Source organism: Tenrec ecaudatus, chromosome 13 (assembly GCF_050624435.1).
Source record: "Tenrec ecaudatus isolate mTenEca1 chromosome 13, mTenEca1.hap1, whole genome shotgun sequence".
NCBI lineage: Eukaryota > Metazoa > Chordata > Mammalia > Afrosoricida > Tenrecidae > Tenrec > Tenrec ecaudatus.
The window spans coordinates 71,133,159-71,157,887 of NC_134542.1; the positions used below are offsets into that span (position 1 = coordinate 71,133,159).

The 24,729-nt window shown below is 40.9% G+C and overlaps 1 protein-coding gene across 1 annotated transcript in view; it reads right to left on the reverse strand.

Annotated features, from left to right (window-relative positions):
* Positions 1–24,729, reverse strand: part of B3GALT1 (beta-1,3-galactosyltransferase 1) — a 620,075-nt gene that overhangs the window by 304,345 nt on the left and 291,001 nt on the right. The window lies entirely within an intron of this gene.

Sequence of the window (24,729 nt, forward strand, 5' to 3'; positions counted from 1 at the left end):
CTTTCCCTTTTCCCCTCCCTCTTCCTTTCCGTCTGTTTCCCCCTTTTCTTTTCTTCCCAGCAAGCGTGTGCTCATTGGATGATTTCAGGTCAGCGTGAATCTGTACGAGAGTGTAGGAGTGGCGTGCCATTTGCAAATCAGGCCACAGCCTGATGATGCTTCTTGGTGAGTGAGGCATTACTATGAAGAAGAAGCTATGACCCCTCCTCTCCCTCTCTCTGACTCTTCCCCTTCCCCCTTCCTGTGTCTGCCTCCTGGGGTGGCTCTATGTGGGTCACCAGACCCCGAAAGCTGCAGGAACCTTTCCATGCTTCCCAAGACCTTTCATTCCTGCTCCTTGGCACCCACTGGCCTGTGACCCCCTTTCTTCCCACTCTCCCTGTCTGTGTCATCAGCCTGCAACTGCATGAGTTTTAAAAGGGCCCTATGGACTGACGGCAGACTCAAGGGCTAGATTTGGACTGGGCTGGGGCACCTTCTTGACATGGAATTACTTCTCCACATCAAGCTCTTTCACATCCGTAGATGAGCATCAGTGGATTTGTTTCTCTAGACAACCCGGCCTACCACAAAGAAAAGAAAGGAAATTAAAAAAATTCGAATATATATGTATTTTTACCTTGGATCGAGTCGATGTATTTGCTTAAGTTTAATTTGGTTTGATTTCAGAATTTCAGGCATCGCCACCAGGAGGCCTGGCTGTGGTGCAGTAAATGAATGCATTTAGCACTTCTAGCTCTAGTGTTTGTAATTCCTATCAAATGACTGTTGTTGTCAGGAGCCAGCAAGTCATTTCCACTCATAGTGGCCCTGGCACAACAGACGGAAGGCTGCTCAGTCCTGCACCATCCAGACAGCTGGCCCTGTGCTTAAGTCCATGGGAGCCCAGGTGCCAACCCATCTCCTTGAAGAACTTCTTTATTGCTCCTCTGCTTTCCCAAGCAGGATGTCCTTTTCTGGCGACTGGTCTCTCCTGACAATGTGTTCAAAGTACGTAAGATGAAGGCTCACCATTCATGCTTCGAAGGAGCACTATGGTTGTACTCCTTCCAAGAGATATTAGTTTGTCCTTTCTGTGGTCCATGGTTGTGTTAGACAGGGTTGACCAGAGAAACAAATCCAGACATTTATATATGTGTACGAGAGAGCTTTATGTCACAGTAATTGTATATCAAGAAAACATCCCAGGTCAGACCAAGTCCATAAGTCTGATATTAGCCTGTAAGTCCAATATTAGTTCATAAATCACTCTTCAGATGAATGCAGCCAAATGCAATGATGCAGAATGCAGGAAGAACACAGGTCTTGTGGATCCAATGGTGATGGAAGCATCTCAGCGCTTGTGTGGGTCTCCGCACGGCTCCTCCAGCTCTCTGAGTGTGACTTGTGGCTTGTCAATAGGAGGGTGAAAGCCGAGAGAGAGGGGGGTTGGTCTCCAGTGAGTCATTTATCTTGGCCAGCCTCCAATCAATCTTCAAACTGATTGATAGGCTAAACTCCACCCCATTGACTCTTAATATCATCAAGTTGACATGAGATTATGTAACTACCACAATGGTTCTTTCTATGTTCTTTTCCAGCACGACAATTCAAATGCGTTGATTCTTCTTCGATCTTCCTTATTCAATATTTAATTTTCACATGCCTATGAGGCATTATGGTTTGGGCCAGGCGCACCATAGTCTTCAATGTAACTTCCTTGCTCTAACGATGACTTGTGCAACAGATTTACCCAACGCAACTTGTATTCTGATCTCTTGACTGCTGCTTCCACGAGGACTGATTGTGAATCCAAGCAAGACAACATCCCTGACAACCTCAGTCTTTTCTCCTTTTATCATGATGTCATTGATGGGCCCACTTGTGAGGATTTTTATCTTTCTTACATAGAACTGTAATCCAATCAGTGAAGCAGCAATAGGCTGCTCCTTTCAGAGGAAGTAGCCTCTGAAAATCTAAAGTGATTCTGTAGGACTATGTAAATGGGAGGTGTCTGGGGCTCAATAAAGAGCAAATAAGGAATGTGGCATCTGTGTGGAGTGGAACCATGCAAATGGGTTCTGAGGAATGAAGAGATCGGTTCGTTTTGCCATCTCACTAGGTTTTAGATGAGCCGTCTCAAAGGGAGACTAGGGATGAGTCAGAGAAGGAGTGTGTCTTTTGGTCTCTGGGATCCCTGCACGCTGAACCTCCTGTAGGCAGGAGACAGAGGGTTGTGACATCAGAGTGTGGTCAGGAAGCATAGCTGAGGGGCAACAGCACTGAAAATAGAGACAGAGCAGCAGGTCTCTCGCCTGTGGAATAAGAACTGAGTGCCTTCCACAAGGAAGCTTGCTTCTAGAGAAGAGTGTCTCCTAGGTACTTGTGTGACCAGCTAGGTTTGCCAACCCAGGCAGCTGCATCTGAGCACCTTCAGTAAGGTGCCATTGCTGATCGGAGTGCTGTTCTGGGCATTCGGTGGCAGCACTAAAAGACTTGCGTTGTACTGCCCAAACAGGGCAGAGGCTAAAGCGCAGGCGGAGCTAAGGGCAAAGACCAGAGAAAGGCGTGCCTTTGTGCAGGGCTGAGAAAAGGCGCTCCTGACTATGAAAGCATATATTTAACGGACTTCAGGTCCTGGATTGTAACCTGCTAACTTCCCTAATAAGGAACCTAATCATGTGTATTGTCTGCGAGTGTTGTTTGGCCGCTGCACAGGATAGGAAATCTAACCGGAAGTCGAGAGTGTCTCGGAGGTATGGTTGGTAGAGACGGTTGAAGGGCGCGCATATGTCTGGCTTTTACACTCTAGGAGCCAGCACTGGCGGAGGGGTTGGGTTTGTCTCTCCTTTCCTCTTGTGAAGTCAAAGGAAGTCAGATGCCACCCCACCTCATTTCTACAACATCCAAGATTTAGAAAATCAGAATCCATAGGATTATTTTGGATGCAAATGCCTCCACACCTTCAGGCTGAACCTATCTTCCATAAGCTTCACATTATATAAAGAATCTTCATTATTTTAAAAGCGTCTGGAGAAAAGCATAAGCATGTTACATCCTTATTCATGAGTCCAATACAGTATCCACAGTCCTGCCTGTGGTGACATTTACCTATAAAGACATCTAACCACGTGGCTCTGTTCTTTTAACATATTCTTATTTTCCTCATAGTTCTTACTATATGGGAGGGATATTTTACATTTTCTCCAAGTTCTTTTCCCTCTAAGCTGACCTAAATCACACCAGCCTTTTAAATATTCCTTTATAAACAAGTTTCAAAACTTTAAACAACTCCTACTTCCTTTGTAAACCATAGTCACATACTTGTCCTATTTGGGTAGAAAATAGACTGAAGCAGAAAAGAAATCCATACAGACAAATGGATTATATAGACAAATGTTCTATTGATTTAGTGCTCTGTATCCCCCTAAAGTTCTTACAGCTCCAGAGAACAGGATCTAGAATATGCTAGGAAAATTATAATAAATGAGTTTAAGGGAATACTTTTTCATGACATAAAGTATCAGCTGTCTATGCATATTTTCTGGACAATTCATTTGAATTTAATCTAATTGCAATAATAGTTACTTTCAATTCAGCCAGGCACATTCCCCATAGGTTTCTTTCAATTATGTATATTTGATCAGGCCAGAGCTAGACATGATTGAAAAATTTAGAGTAATACGATTAGTCTTAATCTCTTTTTGTAATTTTAGGAGTAGCAAGAACTCAACACATCCATTTGTCAGAAGAACCAACAGGAGCAAAGGGAGCAAAGAGGATAGTATCCCTATGAATTTTAGATCCACCACCCATCTGTCACTCGGTTGTACTGTGGTGGCGTACATGTGGCTGGGGTGCCATCAGCTATATGTACAGCCGGTTCATTTTCCAGCAGAGTTACCCAGCGTGGACAGGTTTGAGCAGAGCTTTCACCTAAGATGGTTAGTAAGGAGGGCTTTAAAATCTACTTCTGAGAAAAACTGAAGAGTGAAAACTTAGCAAGAGGAGCAGAGGCGTGTCTCTGACAGTGCCAGAAGGTGAGGCTTGCCAGGTTGGAAGGAACCCAAAACGTAATGGGAAGAGTGCTGTCTCCTAAAAGCCAAGACAACCTTGGTGATGTGGATGGAGGGAAGCTTTCAGGACCCTCAAGTCTTGATGGGACAAGAATCAGACAGAAGAAGAAATAGCTATAAAGAAAAGAACATGTAAGAAGTATAAGTATAGAAACCATCAACAAGAAAATGGAATGTATAAAAAAATCCATGTCCTAGGCATTTGTGCACTGAAAGAAATGGACTAATATTGGTTATTTTGACTCAGACAGGCATGGTCTACTCTGGTGGGAATGCAAAATTAAAGAGGAATTGTCAAAATGAATTTGAATTGATCCTAAAATAAACACTGGGAGTGATAGGATGGCAGTCATATAAATACAAAGAAGATCAGATTATATGACTATTATTAGTATATACACACACCAGTGAAGCATCCCAAGATGAAGACATTGAAGATTTTATAAACATCCGTAGTCTGACATTGGTAAAAACACAATCTAGATATCTTGATCATTACGGATGATTGAAATGTGAGATTCGATACAAAGAATAAGGATCTGTATCTGGGAACTACTGATGGCATTTGTGAAAGAAATGATGTCACAGATTGCATAAAACAATTTTTCCAGACCAATTAATTCTTCATTGCAAATATCTTTTTCAATAACAGAATCAGTGATCTCATGGGGTGTACTATTTCAAGAATCAAATAGAGTACCTCTATGGGCAGAAATGATAAAGAAGTTGAATTTCATCAGTCAGAAAAAGGTGAGGGGCCAACTGAGGAACAGCTCTCAGTTGCTCATATTCAAGTTGAAGCTGAAGAAAATTAAAATAATTCCATGAAAGCCAAAGCAGGACTTTGAAAATATCCCATCTGAATATAAAACTATCTAAAATATATATGTGGTACATGGAGCATCAGTGACCTAAAACGGGACAAGATATGAGAAGTCATTCAGAACATCATACACGAGAAAAGCAAAAGGTCATAAAATGACATACTTAATTTCCTAAAATAATTTATGAACAATTTTCTTAATGAAATCCATCTTGGAAAATTAGAAAAAGGGCAAGCTTCTGAGACTTGCTTTTGCATAAGTAACTAAAACGACATGGCCAGAGGACTGGAAAAGGTTCATTTCAATACCTATTCCCGAAAGAAAGTCATCCAGCGGAATGCATACATTATCAAATCATGTCATTAATACCACATGCAGATGACGAGCCCTTTCCTCCTGGCAATGAAGAGATCCAGCACTTCTTGATAAAGATCAAAGACTAGTCTTCAGTATAGATTGTACCTCATTTAAATAAAACAAAACCTGCACAACTGGGTCAACAAGCCACATGGTAATCAGAGAAAATGTGAAGGTCGTCAAGGATTTCCTTGTACTTAAATCAACAGTTATGCCTGCGGAAGCCACTGTCAGAAAACTCAAATGAGACGTTACATTGGATGCTTGTGTTCAAAAGTATGAAGTCACTTTAGAAACCAAGGGGCGCTGACCCAAACCAGGGCATTTTCAGCCAAATCCTGTGCATGAGAAAGCGGATAGAGGATATAGTCGACCAAAGAATAAGTATTTCATCTGAATCATTGTGTTGGTGGAAAGTGTTGGAAGGATCATGGACTGTCAGAAGAATGAGCACACCTTGAAGAAATACAGCTAGATCCTTCTTAGAAGTAACAATGGCACGTCTTCCTCATCTCACGTCCTGTGGGCATGTTATCCCAGCGGACTAGTTCCTGCCTAAGAATCTCACGGTTGGCTAAAGAAAGTGCCCAAGAGAAAACAGGAAGAGCCAATGAACTGGATCCGCAGTGACTCTTAACAATTGGTCCCTGATCGGGAGGATGGTGCAGGGTAAGGCACTGTTTTGCTCTGCTGTAGATAAGGTTACTGCGAGAAAGAACTGACTGGACAGTATTTCAAGACTACAACAACTTTTTAGAATTTGTTCATCTTTTAAAAATAGATTTTAAACATATGGATTATGTCCTTAAGATAAAACAAGTGGGGAAGGAGGCCTGATCAACAGTTGGGACCCAGTGCTAAAGCGGTACACTTACCTAACAAATGCGGCCTGACATGTCAACCCCACCCCCTTTTACTATGGCTTATAGACCTAGAGGGATACAGCCTTGCTTCCACATCTCACTTAATCTATTTGTTAACAGCATAGTTTAATATCTTCAAACATCCACGTTCTTAATTGACAAAAAATGGCAACACTATTCAACTCGTCCTATGGTTCTGATTAAGTCTCGTCATCTTTGCCTTTAAGGAGACCTCCAGCCGTACTTCTTCCAAGTCAGATGGGTTTGTCCTTTTAGTAAGATTTTGTCTTACATACTTTGGACATGTTGTCAGGAGTGACCAGTCCTTGGAAAAGGTCATCATGTTTGGTAAAGTAGAGGGACAAGGCAGAATAAAACTGCCCTCTAGGGTAATCTTTCCAGAGACAGATGGTCACATGTTTTCACCGAGAGCAGGGCTGGGGGAGTGGGTTTTTGAACTGCTGACCTTTCAGCTAGCAGCTGAGTCTGTTGCACACAGTGCCACGAAGTCTCTTCCATCTAGCAGTGGTATTATTTGGTGCCATGGAGGTGACTGAGGCTCACAGCAAGTCTTCTGCACAACGGAACAAAACACCACCCGGTCCTTGATGTGTCGGAGGCACTGCTGCAGACACGGTGTCAGTCCATCGCTAGGAGGGCTAGTGTCCTGTTCACTGATCCTCCACGTCATCAGGCACAGTTTTCGTCTGCAGGGCCTGGTTACAGACTCAAAGCACGCGAGAAAAACTGTCATTCTATAGACTGAGGAGGATTCGGCTATGCTTCCTCCAAGGCCGGTTTGTTTGCTCCATAAGCTAAACGGTTCACTTGATCTCTGATCATCTCTCTTCACTGTCCGGTTTTCCTGGCATAGGAGGTGACCGAAAAAGCCACAGCTTGGGCTGGCATGTACTTCAGTCCTCAAACGGACATCTCGGCTCTTTAACAGTTCAAGAGGACTTGGCAGCAGACTTGCCCAAAGCAATAGACCAAATGATTTCTTGAGGGTTGTTTCCGCTGAAATTCTCGTGGGATAGCCCTGGCTACCTGCAAAGAGTGAATGACTTCATTGTCAAGATGGGAACAAAATCCTCATGTAAATTTCCTAATCCTAACTTCCCAAGACGCAGTTTTCAATTTTGATAAGACTTCTTCCTAAGAAAGGCCCATTATTGCCTTGTGTCCTTAGAGAAAATATATCATAATAACCCAGTAATAATAATAATAATAATAATAATAATAATAAAAACCAAACTACCCATAAGCCTCAGAGCTTACTTTTATACCTTGGTCTGAGCTGGCTTAGCAGAGTGCCCGAGAAGCCCCTGTTCTGACCGAACTTTGTGGGAATACATCCTGTCGAGGCTAAGACAAGTTTGGTTCTGAGAGACCATGTCTGCAGCCATTCCATAACTGTGCAGTCATGTTTCAATGTGTCCTGTTTGGAAACACACATGTCGTTTGTAATACACCCAGGCAAGTATATGCTGGGACTCTATTACACCAATACTTTCTGACTTACCCTTGTATTGCAAAAATCCCACATTTTATCTCTATTCCAGGCGTCTACACGGAATATCAGATGCATTTCAGACATGTGTGATCACTGGCATATTTTACATCACCTCTTAGTTTTCCTGGTCTCCCCTCCACCCCTGTGGCTCCCGGAGCCTTCCAGACCAGGTAACAGCAGGGCAGTTCTTAGTTCTTCTAGTTGCTCCAGTCAGACTCTTGTCATTGCCACCAGTTTTTTTCTTTCTCTTAAACCCGAGAAGGAACCCATTGTCAAACACTGTTGGCTTGACCTCAAGTGTATATCCAGAATCAGACCACTTCCCAACTATGCCCCCTGTTACCACTCGGGGACAAGCACAATCGTCTCTCCTTTGGCGCCTAGCAGGAGTGTCCGTCCTGGCTTGTCTATTAACACGTTTCCTCTCTCCACAGACTCTCAACACAACGACTTTTCCCAGACAGATCAGATGGTGATCCCTTTCTGCTCATGCGGAATCCTTTCTCTCTGGAAGAGTCATAGTCTCTGAGGACTGCCCGAGAGAAAGGATTCCACATGGTCTCTGAGGTCCTCACTGTCCCTGTCTTATCCTCTACCACGCTCCCTTCCTGTCCAATATACACCTGACACCTGCTTCCTGGCTGTGCCTCAAATGTTTGATCATGTCTGAAGTCAGGCACTTCGTGCAGCAGTTTTTAACTTAAATATCGCTTTCTTCTCAGCCATCCTAACATTCCACCCTCTTAGGAACATTCTATTGACTCTTAATTATCTACTGCATTTAAAATATCGAATGATTTATTTCACTTACATTTTTATTGCTTCAATCTTTGCATAAGAATGAAGAAAGGAAATTTTGTTCCCTTTTATTTATTGATAGAAACCTAATACTTACAATAGAGTCTGGCATATTGAAGGAGTTCTATATGTTTTGATACATGTATACATGAATAAATTTCTATCAACAAGGTTTTGGTAGGTGGTATGGACCAGAGATGGTTCTCTGGTGTTTTATATTTTTTATCTTTCCAAATGGGTACTTTTGTCACAGTTGTCTTGAAACATAAGCATTATGACGTGACTTTTGTGGGCATCAAGCTTCTAGGCACTAGTGTTCTGATTCTATTTATAATTTTTAGATAATAGTAATACCATTTGGGTCATGTGGATTTGTAAAGTGGTTTGGCCATTAATAAGTCACTTCAAGGGATTTGGAAAAGTGGCTCTTAATCTTTATGACCATGTGTCTCTTTAGAAATCCCTTAAAAGCTTCTAATACAGAAGTAAGGTGGCCAGCATATATAAACACAATGATATATATAGACATATGCAGATATAATGTACTTTTAGATAAATAATATAACACCCACACATATAACAAATTCGGCAATGTAGACTGGAAGAACAAGAAGATGGTAGAAAGTGACTGAGTTAAAGAAAGGGTTGTGTCCATAATGGCATAGCGGATTTCACACTGGTCTGCTAACTGGAAGACCAGGCTTTCAAGTTCTGTAAAGATTTACAGCTTCAATAGCCCCCCGGGGGCTGTTCTACTCTGTCCTATATCACAGCTACGATGCAGAATTAACATGATGGCAGTGAGGAAGGCAACATATGTACATGCCTTCAAGTTCTATGGTGTTGTTACAGATGCAGCCACATTTTGTTCTGCATTTGCTGTTATTCAATATAGTGTAGCTTTCAGTGGCAGTGCCTGGTGGAGTAAGTGGTTTGCAGTCAGCTGCAAGCCGAGAGGTCAGTGGTTCAAAACTGCCTCCATCAAGAGTGCAGTCAAGAAAACCACATAGAACAGATCTGCTCTGTAACACACAGGCCACCATACGTTGGGGACACACTTGACAACAATTAACAACAAAAAACGGCTTTTAGTATCAATACGTCACCAAAATGAAACCTCTATTTGTACTGCTAGAAACCGCCTCAGTTTTATTGTATAATAAAAATTTAAAGTAAAATTACTTTGACTTTACCCCAATATCATATATAAATTTAATGTAGTCCTATAAATAATCCCGATGAGTAGTACTAATGTCACGACAGAAAGATAAATGGAACCAAATAAAAACTTCAGAAAGAGCTGCAATTATATTTAAAGTCTGTAATAAAACTGGGACATTAGATTTGTAGGCAAAGTATAGATTATCTAGCAAGTGCTATTAGAGTAGACAGTGATTTCAAAGAAACAATTTTTATTACACCTACCTTTTATTTAAAAAGAAATTTAAAGAGGTTAAATTTAATATTAAAATAAATTCACAAAATTATTAGAAGTGAATTGTATATATCTTTTCAAAGTTGAGGTAGGCGAAGCTTTCCTAAGCACAGCCCTAATGATGAAGAGTTTAGTCGATACTGTTGGGTCTGACTAGTTTTATGGTAAACATAACCACTTCTATGCGAAAGTCACCCCAAATAAGAATACTAACCAGAAAAAAACATGTAGCTGATTTATACAATGCATAAACACCTGTGTGTTTCATACACAAATGCATAATTAAGAGTTCTTAAAAATTAAAAGAAAAACAAAATAGCATAGTAAAAATTAAGAAACAAACCCACAAACCCACTGACAGGGAGCTGCTTCGCAGTCAGAATGTCACAGTAACCCTGCCTAGGTTTCTGAGGCTCTAATGTGTATGGGCCTCATCTTTCTCCTGTCTGGTGCCTAGGTTTCTGAGGCTCTAATGTGTATGAGCCTCATCTTTCTCCTGTCTGGAGGCTGGTGGGCTCCCACTGCTGTTCCTCAAGCTAGTCTCTGAATGTGCAGCCCCCGACATCATCAACGTTCCAACCCTGTCTTCTAACTTCGTCATTTTCTCCCAGATTCACTTTCTTCCTGTCTCCATTGCCGTGTGTGTGTGTGTGTGTGTGTGTGTGTGTGAATTTTTCTCAAGATAAATCCAAATGTTCATAAAGACATGGAAACATTCAATTACTTCAATAATAAAATAAAGGCACAGTAAAATACGTGATGCCGTCGAATATGACAAAGTGAAAACCAGTGTTATTCTGGGGACGAGGAAGCTGGCTCCCTGTAGACTGTAGCAGGAAGTATCGATATGATTCAGAATTTCCAGAAAGTTGCTTGAGGGTCAACAAAGGCTGAAACTGCATTGCATCTGGTAACTTTTGAGCACATCGTACACATAATGTTTGGGGAATTATGCGGCTATGTGCAAAGTGAATCTATGTAAGTTCTCTCTTTCTTAGAAATAAAAAGGTTTAACATTTATTTTGGAAAAAGAGGCTGGGAACTTTTGAGAACGCAGGTGACTAAAATCAGTTTTTGTGGTCTGCCTGAATGTTTTCACTAGAATCCCTATTTGGAAGCAAGAAGCACACATCTCTGGGCATTGTTCGGAGATGGCTATTTTCAGAAATATGATGGATTTGCTGAATATTTTGAATATGGGACAGCTAAGGAAAGCCAGAACTGTTTAAAAAGATAAATGAGTTCATCAGGATCCATGAGGAAATTCTCACCAGTGCTTGTCAATTTCTAGTCCTCACATATTAACAGAGTACTACACTTCGGCCCATGAACCTTTGCGAGCTAGCACAGACTTATCCCTGACTCTACCTGGGAATAGGGCTTAATTCGCTTCCCAAAGGACAATTAACAAATCAGTTCCAATCCCCTACTCTTATACACTCAGAAAGTTGTAGATTTTTCTTTTTCTGAGCTAGCACAGGTATACTAACTTATGAAAACCCAAAGCCAAATTCACTGCCATCCAATTGGTGTGACTCCTAGTGAACCTACAGGACAGAGTAGAACAGTCCCTGTGAGTTTCAGAAACTATAACTCTTTACCGGAGTAGAAAGTCCCATCTTTCTCTCGCGCTGACATATGGGAGCAGGGCTGTTGCATCTAGAACTAGTTGGACATTCCAACACTAGTTGCAGAAATTCAAGTCTCAGTTTTGATGGTACAATTCTCATAATCTTGTGAAAAAGATGCTTATGAAAATACTTATTGAGTGGGCAAAGAGAGAAGACATTGTGTCCCCTTTCCCTTGAAATGAATTTAAAAAACAAGGACATCTGCTATAGAGTCTATGAAGACTCACGGTGATCCTATAGGATCGAGTAGAACTGGTCCTGTGGGTTCCAGAAACTATAACTCATCACAGGAGTAGATAATTTCCTCTTTCTCCCAAGGAGCCAACTGGTAGTTTCACACTCCTGACCTTGCAGGTTAGCAGCATACCGGGAAGGTAGAGGGAAGGTAGGGTAGAAAAGGGGAACCAATCACAAGGATCAACATATAACCCCTCCCTGGAGGACGGACAACAGAAAAGTAGGTGAAGGGAGACATCGGACAAGGTCTCATTAGGGAGAGGGGAGTGGGGAGGGAGGGGAAAAATGAGAAGCTGATACCAAGGACTCAAGTAGAAAGCAAATATTTTGAAAATAATGATGGCAACAAATGTATTTGACACAGTGGATGTACATATGAATTGTGATAAGAGTTGTACAAGCCCCCAATAAAATGATTTAAAAAAAAGAATTGAGGTTTTGGTGTTCTCACGCTTACAAATGGTATCTTCAGCTTTATAATTTATGAAATGAAGATCATTAACAATAAGTTCATATAGGTTTGGAAAGGATTAAATAAGTTAATGAGAATATTGAATGGATATAAGCAGAGCAAGCCATTCTTAAAAAGGTGCTGATACATAGCAAGAGTTTGATAAGTTATCAGTGAACTGATGATATGAGAATATGTTGAGTAAATTATAAATACAATATGTTGGATATTTAATGATTCTAGACACAACAAGGAATACCGAACATTCTCAAGCATACAGTAAACTATTATTAGAAAAATAAAATCATAAAATGAGTATTATATGCAATTAAGAGTAACTTAGAATAGCACAGCACATAATAGAATCAATTAAACATAACCAATAATCAGTGATCAATTGGAATTTGAAGGTAAGAGTAATGATGAAAGATTCTTAGAGTGGGGCTAAAATAATTCTTAGCAAGAATAGCTGTCCGAGAAAGAGGGCAGAGGTAACACTAGGAATATAAATAGGTGGATAGGTTTTTATCTGAAATTTGTAGCTTAAAACAAACCAAGGCTAACCATCCCATTTAATACATTATGTCTGTTTTTTCTTTCTCCATATAAGTATGATACTTCTTTGCCATTGTTTTTCATTTTTTAATGGGTGGGTGCGTGTGATTTCTTTGTTTAAAACAAAAACTACTTATGAAAAATGTCGTGTACACAAGGCTAGAAAAAGGGTGCACTTCCATGTTCTGCAACTGAACTCAGAGCCATTGTTAATATTTTGCTCTCTTTTTTTCATGTAAAGGAGCCCTGATGGCTTGGTGGTTACGTGTTAGTCTGTTGACCTCACGGTCAGCCGTTCAAGAAGGACCAGCTGCTCTGAGGGAGAAAGATAAGGCTTTCAGCTCCCTTGCAGTGTTAGAGTCTAAAGCTCCTCCAGGAGCAGGTCCACTCTGTCCTCTGAAGCAGCTATGACCGGAGTCCGCCCAAAGGCAGGGCATTTGGCTTCAGGTCACGTGGAGGAGCTCTGGAGGCCCTGTGATGTAAGGACTGGACTGCTGACAGCAAGGTCAGCATTGCAAAGCCCCCAGGCACTCGGAATGAGAAAAGCGAGGCTGGCTGCTCTCAGAAAGGTCAACAGACTCAGGAACGCTATAGAGAAGGTGCTATCTAGGGTCACTGTGAGTGGACATCGATGGGATGAGTTAATGCAACATATCGTTTAGCATATTACATCAAACATTAGGGTTTTTGTTTTGACTGATTTCAAATGTCCACTTTAGAGACATCTCTGAAAATAATCATCTTTTCCCCATTCTTGTGCTAAATGCACCAAAGGAGTCTGCTGGATTTTGTTAATCACTTCCTAGTATAAGTAAGAATTAGTGGATCTTGTTCAAAACAAAGAGTCTACCATAAATTGGATAACTATTCTAGTAAAATATTTAGACATTGAAATACAATGTAATTCAGAAATGTACTGGAATCAAACGTAGACAGGTTTATCAAACTCCAAAAGCCAAACTCATTGCCATCGAGTGGATTCTGACTCATGGCGACCCTACAGGCAGGGTAGACCTCCCCCTGTGGGTTTCTAAGACTGTGTTCTTTAGAGGAGTAGAAAGCCTCCTCTTTCTCCTGTTGATCAACTGGTGGTTTTGAATTGCTGACCTTGTGGTTAGCAGCCCAATGGTACTACTAATGGTAGTCCAACTATCCACTTGTGTACTAAGTGAATCCAACTGCCTGAAAGCTCCTCACATCAGAAAATCGTATCATCCAGGCTACCTCAACTTTCCACATCTAACCACCACTTTACCAATCTGTCTGATTGTGAGCTGCTTAATAACGGATTCATACAGCACGTGTTGTTATACTCTTGTGCCTGGCTTAATTTGCTCAACATTTTGTTCAAGACCTGCATTCATGTACTTTCTATTGCACAATGTTTCTTTCAAAGAGTGAATCCAATGTGCTACTGATGGATATTTGAGTTGTTTCCAGCGTTTTAACATTGTGATACGGCTATTACAAATGTGTTATAGCTGTGGTTAGATTACATATATACATTTCTGTTTCACATTAATCCAGGGGGAGCATTTCTTGACCATAAAGAAGGAAGGTTTAGTCTGACAGACTTGGCACAACAGTGTCCTTTCTCCAGAGGGCATCTGACTTCACATCCCCTCCCGAGTGCATCCGTGTTCCAGTGGCTCCCAATACTCGGCACTCTCATTTCGTACATGCTCACCATTTTGGTGGATGCGTTTATATATGTGTATATAATTCTATATATAGATTAGATTAGGTAACCGTGTTGACCATCTTCCCTTATGTCTATTGACCAAGTCAACAGACACCCTTGTGAAGTGCCTGGTCAAAATAGTTTCCCAAAGGTTAAGGGGCTCTTCTATTGCTGTTGTACAATTGGCTTGTAGAGCTTGGTAAAATACGTGTCTGCGAATGCTTTATTTCGGCTTCGGTCCACTCGCAGTGCTGTTGTGTGCTGCCCCGTCAGTTCTAATGCCTCACTACCCGGTTAGGCAGAGTGGGATTTTCCCATCGTGTTTCCCGGCGGGCCTACTTATAGGCACAGGTTACCAGGTCTTTTCTCCAGGACAGCCGATGAGCGGAACTGAACAACCAACCTCCCAGATGAAATCCAATGCTGAACCTCATACCACCCGAATTCCTTTCAAGTTTCTGAGACTCCTGTGACCCTCAAGAGCTTGTCTGAAATGATTAGACGTTTAGCTCAGTCATTTGCTAGCACTTCAAGAGGAACGAGGTTCGTCACTCTGTGTTACCTTTGCTCTTCAATCTTGGCTTCGATGTTAATCCTAAACTCTAATTTTTATCTCCTTTTCCTTCTGAAACTGCTCAAAGTTCCAGGTCACTGCATTCTGCTTGGTGTCTCCGCCCCTGCTACTTAAGGAATGGCAGTATCTTGAGGTGAAAAATGGAAAAGCCTGGCAGGCTCACTTGGATGCAGTTTGCTCTCTCTGTGCAATCGTGGGACCCGTCACTGGAGTACTTGGCTGTTCTCCAATGTCTTTAGACGGTTATTTTTAAAATATTATGTTCTTTTTATAGATGTATTCAGAAAGAGCCCTAACTTTGATGTAAGCTGTTTCATGAGTGGAAGCTGATTCTGGATGTGCAATTTATCAGTGAGCTTCATTTCTGAAACTTTATTTGCATTTTGGGGGTTAACAAATATTTTGGTGGTAGGAGATCCATGACTTCTTTCAGATTATTAAAGAAACTATGACCCCAAAATTGTAAATCGATTGATGTTGACAGTGTAAAGTAACTCATTAAAGTTCTAGAAATTATATATACATATATCCAGTGTATGGTCAATTATCTCACAGGTATGTGAAAACTGCATAATGAATTAGAAAGATTGAAGATACATTTGGATTACACTATTGGTGAAGAACTGCCAAAATACAAACAAATCTCTGTTGGGGAAGGTACAGCCAGAATGCGTCTTAGATGCCAGGAAGGAGCGCCCTCCAATAAGAGAACTTGACACCGGAGTACAACAGTGAGTTGAAGCCTAAAAACCGGGCGGAGCGCTGTTTCGCCCTATTGTCCGTAGAGTCGCTCTGAGTCGGCACCGACAGGACGGCACTTTCCAACAACAACATGTGATCGATATCAACTACACTTTCCCAAGCATACAGATACCCAATTTTAAAACATTTAAATATCCCAAATGATGTTGACATGCTATGGAGAAGTATACCACAGGGCTTCAAAAAATTCTGAAAAAATGGAATGAAAAGATAATGGAATTTTACCACAAACTGCATAACTCTCCTTATATAGTAATTGCAAGGGATGCTATATGAAGACAGATATTGAAACCAAAGCAAAAAGTGTAATATTTATAAATATAAATCACTGTAAGTTATCCTTAAAAAGATTCTCTCAACCTTCAAATATACCTGATTGGTACCTTTGGGCAGAAGATAGCCTTGAAAAGCAGCTAGGATACAGAGCTCAAAAGTTCGAAAGGCAGATAATAGATGAATAGATAATGAATTTCTTAAAGGTTGTTAACATGTGGCAAAGGGTCTCAATATGGAAGCCTCAAATCATATAATTTCTTCCACAAGGTAGAGAATATGTTCCTTTTGTCAGGACATTATGAACTGGCTTTAAATTAGTAGAAGAGGAAGCGGCTCGGGATAACGAGGCAACGCCTGACACTTGCCATCCAAACAACAGGGAAGAAAAGCAGGGAAAGACAGCAATCAGAAAGTGAGAGGTCAGTGTGACTGAAGTGGCAAGTGTTCTCCAAATCTAGGCGTCCTTGAGCCTCTGTCCTTTGGGCCTTGCAAGAAGATAATTCCTCAGTATGGCATTCTATTTTTCTCAGCTGTCTGTTAAGTCCCAAGGTAAGCCATAAAAACGACGTACATTTCAACAGGGGTCTGTCTCAACAAATCAACTACAGTGGGATGGAATGGCCGAGGTATGGAGTTCAGTCTGGAGCCCCACACCTTGCAATGAAAGAAATGCCCCACACCTTGCAATGACAGAAATGTTAAGAGGCAGGAGCTACCTTGGAGAATGTGACAAAACTCAACACAATGGCCCCAAGTCACTCCTTTACCTGGATCTAGTCATGGGAGGTTGACCATGGCTCACACTAGCCTCAGAATTCAGCAGGTTCCAGTAGAATGCCCAGGGTGAGCTTGAATATATCATTGCTCATAGTCATCAGTCAGCACAAACATAAAGATTGGCAATGGGCGTGTCAATGCACCAGATCACCTAAATCCTTTCCCTATACATAAAACACCACTGTAACAAGAATCAAAATGAGGAAGGGAAAATGGTGACATAACATATTTTTTCAAAAGAAAGAGTTCAATCAAGAATGACAAAACCATTGGCTCACGGTATTTCACATTAATTTTAGTATGCCTTTACTTTCTCATTTAAGTGTATGTCTTGAATGGAAAAGAGACATTTTAGAGTATAAAGAAGCTGTATTTAGAGTATTCTTGACATCTCTGAGTATCCTCACTGCCATCCAATCAATTCTGATTATGGCAAGCCTGTATAGGATTTGTGAGGCTGTAAATCTTCAAGCCAGTAGAGAGCCTCATTCGTCTCCTGAGCAACAGCTCGTGGGGTTGAACCACTGCAGGATCAACCACAAAGCCAGTTGTACAATGCTTACCCCTACTGCTTCAGCAATAGCATACCCAGGGTCTGTGAACCCATGGCCGGCAACAACCCTCCTGTGTTCAGAACTATTTGCAGTTGTTTTGCATTGGGTTGAGTTTGAAGGCAGTGACACCCCATGTTAGCAAAAAGAAGAGGATGCTAGCCAGATTCCAAGATAATTAAACTGGTCAACCAGCTCCAAGATATTGACAGCTGCTGTTTCAATCATTAATAGGATAGTCCGGATTTTATAAACTGGGAGATGGACCAAAACACATAGGCTTGGTTTTTCTTTCATTTGAGATCAATTCATTGGAGAAGAGCTACACTTCCATCTCAGCACTGCCACACTGCGAGCTGCTGATACCCAGCAGCAGAGCGTGAACACTGCTCTGTCACTGTGTCACTTATGCACAGAGGAGCCAGCACATCAAGTCAGACAGTGATTAACAAAACGCAAACATAATGCAGGCCTACGAAATCCTATCAAGGTACTCTCGTTTGCCAGGCCTGTGTGACTCCCAGAAGACAGATACATAAATAAGAAGGATAGCCACCTTCTGGAACTATTTGGAGTGTGACGCTTCAAATAATTTATAAACCTCTTTATGGTTTTCCAAAAGTCTTTGTGTTCCTGAAAATTAATGTTCTGAGTTAATGGACATTCTGTTGGTCTTGCAATACAGATCTTTGTCACTACTTTGTGACTCAAATTTTCACTTACTGGAATTGTACGAACAGGACAGGAGGTTAGTCAGGGTTGGAATCAGAAAAGATGCGTTTCTGGAGGACAATGAGATGAAACAATATCCGAATATCTGTGTTGAAGAAATATTTTAAAGCAATACATCACCCAGCAGGGCTATCTAATCTGTTTCAGTTGGGTTCAAGACAAACAGATTCTATAATGGATTAAAATTCTCAGAGGAAGAAAAAGGAAGTAATTGTAAGTGGTTGACTAAATAATAGAGCAATCAGTGGGAGAAGTATGATTTTAATGATTATTGGCAATCTTTTGAGGAGTTCTAAGTTATTTTGTATACTTGTGAACATTTTGTATACTTTTACTACAGAACATATTACACTAGATTGAAATGATTTTTTTCTATTGTGCTTTCCATAGATAAATGTGGATACTTTTCAGACAGGAAGGTTTTGACACTTTATTATAGTACCCTTTCCTTTAATTCATAATATAGGCATTCAATCAATACTGTCAAATGGGTACTTAATGATCCTTTCCGGTGTTACCCTTGGAAAACCATTAATATCAACCAAAGTGCATTACTTTCTGTTAATGCTAAGCATTTGCCAAGATAAAATACTTTGGGATAATATATATACATATATATATATATTCCCAATAGATGAAATATCTTTTATACACATACTATTTACATATTGTTACAGGCTGGTTCTCACATTGGGTGCAGAACTGAGGTGAGAGCAGTAGAAGAGGACAGTTCAGAGTCACAGATGTAAGAGACCATTCTGATGTATGCTCTCCCACCCCCATTTTTAATCAGATATAAAACAATAGGAACTGTCCTGCACCTAGATCACTGTCCCTGCTGCCTCCTTCTCTTGTCCCCTACAGCCTCTACCATCACTTTGGTGCCACGACTGCAAGGCCTGAAACTTCTAGAAAGATCCTTTTCATTGTCCCCCGTGAGTATGTTTCCCAAAGAAGACTGCAGCCATTTGATGAACGGAAGACCACGCACCCTAGCTCTACCCTGGAAGCTTGGAAGTGATGTCATTTTTTTTAACCAATTATAAGGTAACGCACAGAATTGAAAAACAGAGCACTATGCAAATGCTTTTTAGTAAGTTGATGCAGAGAGAGCCCAAACGCAAAGAGATTTGTATTTCTGCCCAAGCTTCTGATTCATTGTCAAGTTGATATAATTTCTCATAGGAATTAAATGACTACCTCATAGTCTGGAGTCTGGGGAACTCCACAAGTGAAGAGAGGGTGGATTTGACCTTTGTTTTCTAAGACTGGGAGAAAGGAAAGAATAGCCCCTTAGTTAAATACCCTGCTAGACTAGAGAAGTCAGGGGAGGAGCTGTGTTGGATTAATAGGGTGTTTTTGAACAATGTGGGTTTTCCTAAGGCAAAAGGCTACACTGAAGTTATTTCTGCTTCAATTTCATCATCTAATAAGATTACAAATCTTAGTGTCCTACTTAACTTTAGTCTATGCACAAACAGATCTAAAGGTTATCGTTTCATGAGGCCATTTATGCCAACATCGGTCTTGACAGGCAGCCGCAGAAGATAAAAGACAATGCCGATGAATGATATCAAAGCATGTTCATTTTATCTAACACTGTTTCCCAAAATTATAATGACGATACAAGGACTACTGAGCTTTTTAAAATGCTAATATGATTTGTTACATGTTAGAGGTTAAATGATTAGAAGTGCTGGTAAGCATTGGGTTGGTGGTTTGAACCCACCAGCCTTTCTTTGGGAGAAAGATGAGACCGTCTAAAGATTCACATCCTTGGAAATTCTACAGAAAAGTTCAACTTGGTCCTTTGGGGTCACCATGAGTTGAAATCCACTGGACAGCAGGGGTTTCTTTTGTTTTTTTTGTTGTTGTTTAGAGAAGAAATTGGATTAAAAAGAAATTGAGTCCCCTCATTCTTTAAAATGGTCCACTTGCAGTGATTTTGTTCCGGTAGACCCAGAAAACTAGGAGCACACTCACTGACCCTCCATATGCTTTAGGATGTTTAGAAATATACCGATGTCAGAATTGGATTTAGAGAGAAATATAGTGATGTCTATAGACTTCGTTGATTGGATGTAGAGAAAGGGCCTTGGAATCATATTATTAACAATAATAAACACATTCCTCAACCGGTTCTGATGTGCTGTGGGGACTCAGGACTGCTGAATGCATTATGCAAAACTTAAAAACAAAATTTTTGAAGGCAATGTTTTTTTTTCCCTTTCTGATGACATTTTGTTGTAGAAAAAGAATGGAAGGCAAAACAGAACTGAATGAAAAGAAGGTACTGAAAGCAGCAGTGGGGCCTCAGGCGCCTGCGATTTCAGCAGAGGGCATGAAACACTCACAGACAAACGCAAAGTCAAGTTGCAAACGCAGCTCGGTCTCTGAAGACTTATTAGTAGGCAAAGAAAGTCAATGAACAATGGGGAAAATGATTTAAGCCCTGTCACTGCCATTCTATCTAGGGGCACACTCTGTCAAAGGCTATTTAGTGCATCGCCCTATTACCACAACGTATCACCATCTGTTCCTTTTGTATCTGCCGCTCTTTTGGCCGAAAGAAATGTTTCCCACTATGTTATTAGGTTTCCTGTTATACACACCCCGTTCTGTGGTTTGAATATCAGTGCTCTGCCAGGGAAAAGCCTAACATTTGTCCTCCAAATGTCCCCTCCACTCTCACTACTTGTTCCACTTCCAAAGCACCACCGACTTGCCACTTCTGGGATTTCTCCAAAACATGGCTAAATGAGAAAAAAGATTGTGTTAAAGCTCACGAGCATTACTCCATCCCAACCCAGGCTCTTGTTGTTTCTTCAGCTCTATCAGGGCACCTGTTACGATTTTAAGAGAACTCTTATTAGAACACCTGATTTCTGCGGCTCTGCCCCTGGAGTAAATCCCTTTATTACACGGCTGTTGATGTCTGTGCTTGATTTTCAGGGGTGACTTTTCATCCTCAGAAGACCGCAAGGAAATTTCAGTTTAAATATATTGATGCAAATAAGTAAAAATCCTGCCTAGCACATTTCATCCTGATTCAAGAGGAACTTTCAACCTTCAATTTCTCATCCGAGAAATACACAGAGAGAGAGAGGGAGAGAGAGAGAGAGAGTGCATGTGGGAGATCCAGAGACTGGATGTAATCGACTGCCGCCACTGCATCTGGCTTTGTCCTTGGGTAGACATTGGACTATTGTTTATTATTATTGTAAAAATACAGATAACACATTTGCAAATTCAACAACTCTCACGTGTACAATTCAGTGGCATCAATTACATCAATCATTAACCAAGCTTTCATAATTGTAATTGGGCAATGTGTTCGCTTAGTCCCTTGGACTGGTCTGAGTGTGCCCTTCCCGTAACGGAGCTAGTGTAGCTGATTCGGGCACAGCCCTTCCACCCTGCGATGCTGTGGCTTACAATGCACCAAGAGTGATTGCTCACATTCCATTATCCTACTGCACCGCCGAAAAATGAAACTTCTTCAGGAACAGTTTTGTTGCATGAGGTCTATGGCACATTAGCATAAATCTCTGAATAGAATTATGTGTGGAAGGGAAAAACATCTGATAGTTTCATGTATGCGGTATTTTTATCTATTCTTTTACAAGGGGTACTTGACCTGGAAGTGTACAATAGGGCTGAAGGGGCAATCTTTTTGAGTGCTCATGAGGAAATATCTGACTTGGCTTCTCTTAATATTTCTTTATAAATAACTATGGAGTAGCTGAGTTAATTTGACTAATTAAATGTTCCTGAATAAAGTCACCTTGATTTTTGCTTGGTGATTCTTCTAGAACATTGCATGACCTGTAGGAAGTTTCATTTCAGTGTTTGCAATCCCTGAAGCCATATGAAAATAATGTCACTGTGCTATGTACAAAGTGGAGAGATGATTCAAGAGGTTTAGCTTAGTCAGGAAAAGAAACATGTTCATTGAGAAAGGCACAGATTATGTGATCAATTAATATATTTGGATTCATTAATTGAAAGCGAGGCCTTCACCAATTTTAAGCTTACATATATATATAATCTGACACTTAAATATAGATACACATCAATAAAATAAAAATAAAGGTGAATCTTCATACCCTAGACATTCCACTAGGAAAGACCAAACTGTAGAGCAGTGTTCTCAACTTTCCTAATGCCATGACCCTTTAATACAGTTCCTCAAGTGGTGGTGACCCCAACCATGAAATTAGTTTTGTGGCTGCTTCATCACTGTAATTTTGCTAATGTGATGAATTGTAATGTAAATATCTGATATGCAGGATGTATTTTCATTGCTACAAATAAAAGATAATTAAATATAATTAAAGCATAGTGATTAATCATAAAACAACTGTAAGTATATATTGTGAAATATTTCTGTGTTTCCCCATGGTCTTAGGCAATCCCTGTGGAAGGGTCGTTCACCCCAAAAGGGGTCACGACCCACAGGTTGAGAACCACTGCTGTAGAGGATGCCATGCTTAGTCAAGGGTCAGGGGTCAAAAGAAGATCTTTGATGAGCTGGATTGACACAGTGGCTTCAACAAAGGGTTCAATCATAGCACATATGGTAAAGATGGGGCAAGACTGGGCACAAAGTGTTCGAATTGATGGAGGACCCTGAGCAATAATAGAAACGTAGAGGGGGAGCAGGGAGAAATAGCGTGCCTTGACTGGAGTCGCTGGAAGCTTTAAGCCTGGTAATCCTGGACACCTGGAGTGGTAAATGGGAGAATCGGGAGGGGACTTTTTCAGTTCCTCGCCTTTATAGTTCTCACTTGTAAAGTTATGTGATTTGAAGTTTAAGGGTAGGTTCTGAAACCCCCAATCAGTAATCAGTGGTGTTAATTCCAACTTATAGGGACCCAAGTGGGTCAGAGTAGAACTCTGCGCCATGGGTTTTTCAGTGTTTAATGTTTCATCAGTCCATTTTTCTCTGAGATATTTCTCAGTGGACTTGGACTTCCAGTCTTTGGTACATATAACCTATATGTAACATCCAAGTGTGTTAATGTCACAATCATACAAAAAAGGCAGCAAGGCTACAGGCAGAATTGATACTGTCATAGACGCACTCATTTCCTTGGCCCTTAAACTCCCCTCCCCAATAGAAAGTCAATAGCAGCTGATTGGGGGAAAAGTGTACTTATGTGAGAAATGAGGACTACACACAGTTAGAGCGGGAGAAGAGACAAAACCAAGACAGAATAACCAACTGAGAATAAGCACTGCCCTCACTAAGCGACGACTACAATTATTCACTATGCGTCATACAAACACCGACTGTCTATCTTATCCAAGGCACTGTGAATATCTAAAACCCGCTGCTAGAGTGTTTGCCAAGAATATTATCAAATGTCACTCAGAAAATTGAATAAAAAGCTTACTATTCCAGAAAATGCACTAAACTCGTCTTCTCGATTTTTTTTCTCTGTGTCTATTTAATGTTTAATTTAGAGCAGTGATTACTGACTTAAGTCAATAGGAACAGCCTCACTGCTAAAAGTTTCAAAGTTGTACTGTGATATAGTTGTAGCAAAGGTAAATACCCATACACTAATATCCTCTGTATGAACAAGCTATTGATCACACCAATCATTGCATAGAGAGAAGCATGCATGAACCTTTGAAACATACTTCAACTATATCAATGTATATGGTGGCACATAAAGGGGACAAAGTTATGAAAACATCTTGCACATAACCATGCACCTTAGGGAAATAAGTCACTGGGAACCCAGGACCAGGGTCTCGAGGGACATCAAGATCAGTCAGCATAACATAGTTCACATTCTACTTTGGTGAGCAGTGACTAGAATCTTCAAAACTTGTGAGTAGCCATCGAAGATGCAGCTCTCGAGAGGAAGAATCCAGACACAGAGAGAGGAAAGAAGAGTGATGGAATGCTAAGACTTGTGGAAACAATTAACTCAATACACTAATGCCCTCCGAGAACATCAGTAGCCATGACCCTGAAACCGGAGAACCAGGTGGTGCCAGGCCACTACTACCAACTGGTCAAAAAAGGAATCCTGAGAAGAGTGGGAGAAAGGCAAAGGACAAAACTCAACATATTCCTTAGGTAGAAACGGCTGGAAGCCACTCAGATTATGGTCCTTGGTCAGACTTTGGGCCTGGAACTGAACTTACCTCTGAGGCTCAAATTTCAAACAGTAGGTAGCGCCATAAGGAGAATAGTAACACTAATGATGTGTGCACACCTTAGAATCATCAACCACTGAGGTCAAAGCATTAGGAAAGAAGGACAGATGGATACAGGAAACAGAATAAGTGATGTTACATTGTGGAAATGACAGTCCATGACATCAAGCAAAACGTATATGAAGCATTCAATAGAAAACTTATGACCTGTTCTGCAAAACTTCACTCAAATTACAATAGAAAGTTAAGTGTTCACAGAATCCGAAAGCCTCATCTTTCTCCCTTGGGAAACTCTCAGGGTTTGAACTCTCAAACTTTTGGTTAGCGGACTGATGCTTAGCCCACTGTAAAACCAGGGCTCCTTCCATGAATGAAAAGGCACTGCAAACTGTTCCGCTCAAGGAGAAAGCCGAGAAACCCATGGGCAGCTCTACTCTGTTGTATGTAGTCCCTACAGGAACCCTTTCCACAACATACACTACTAGT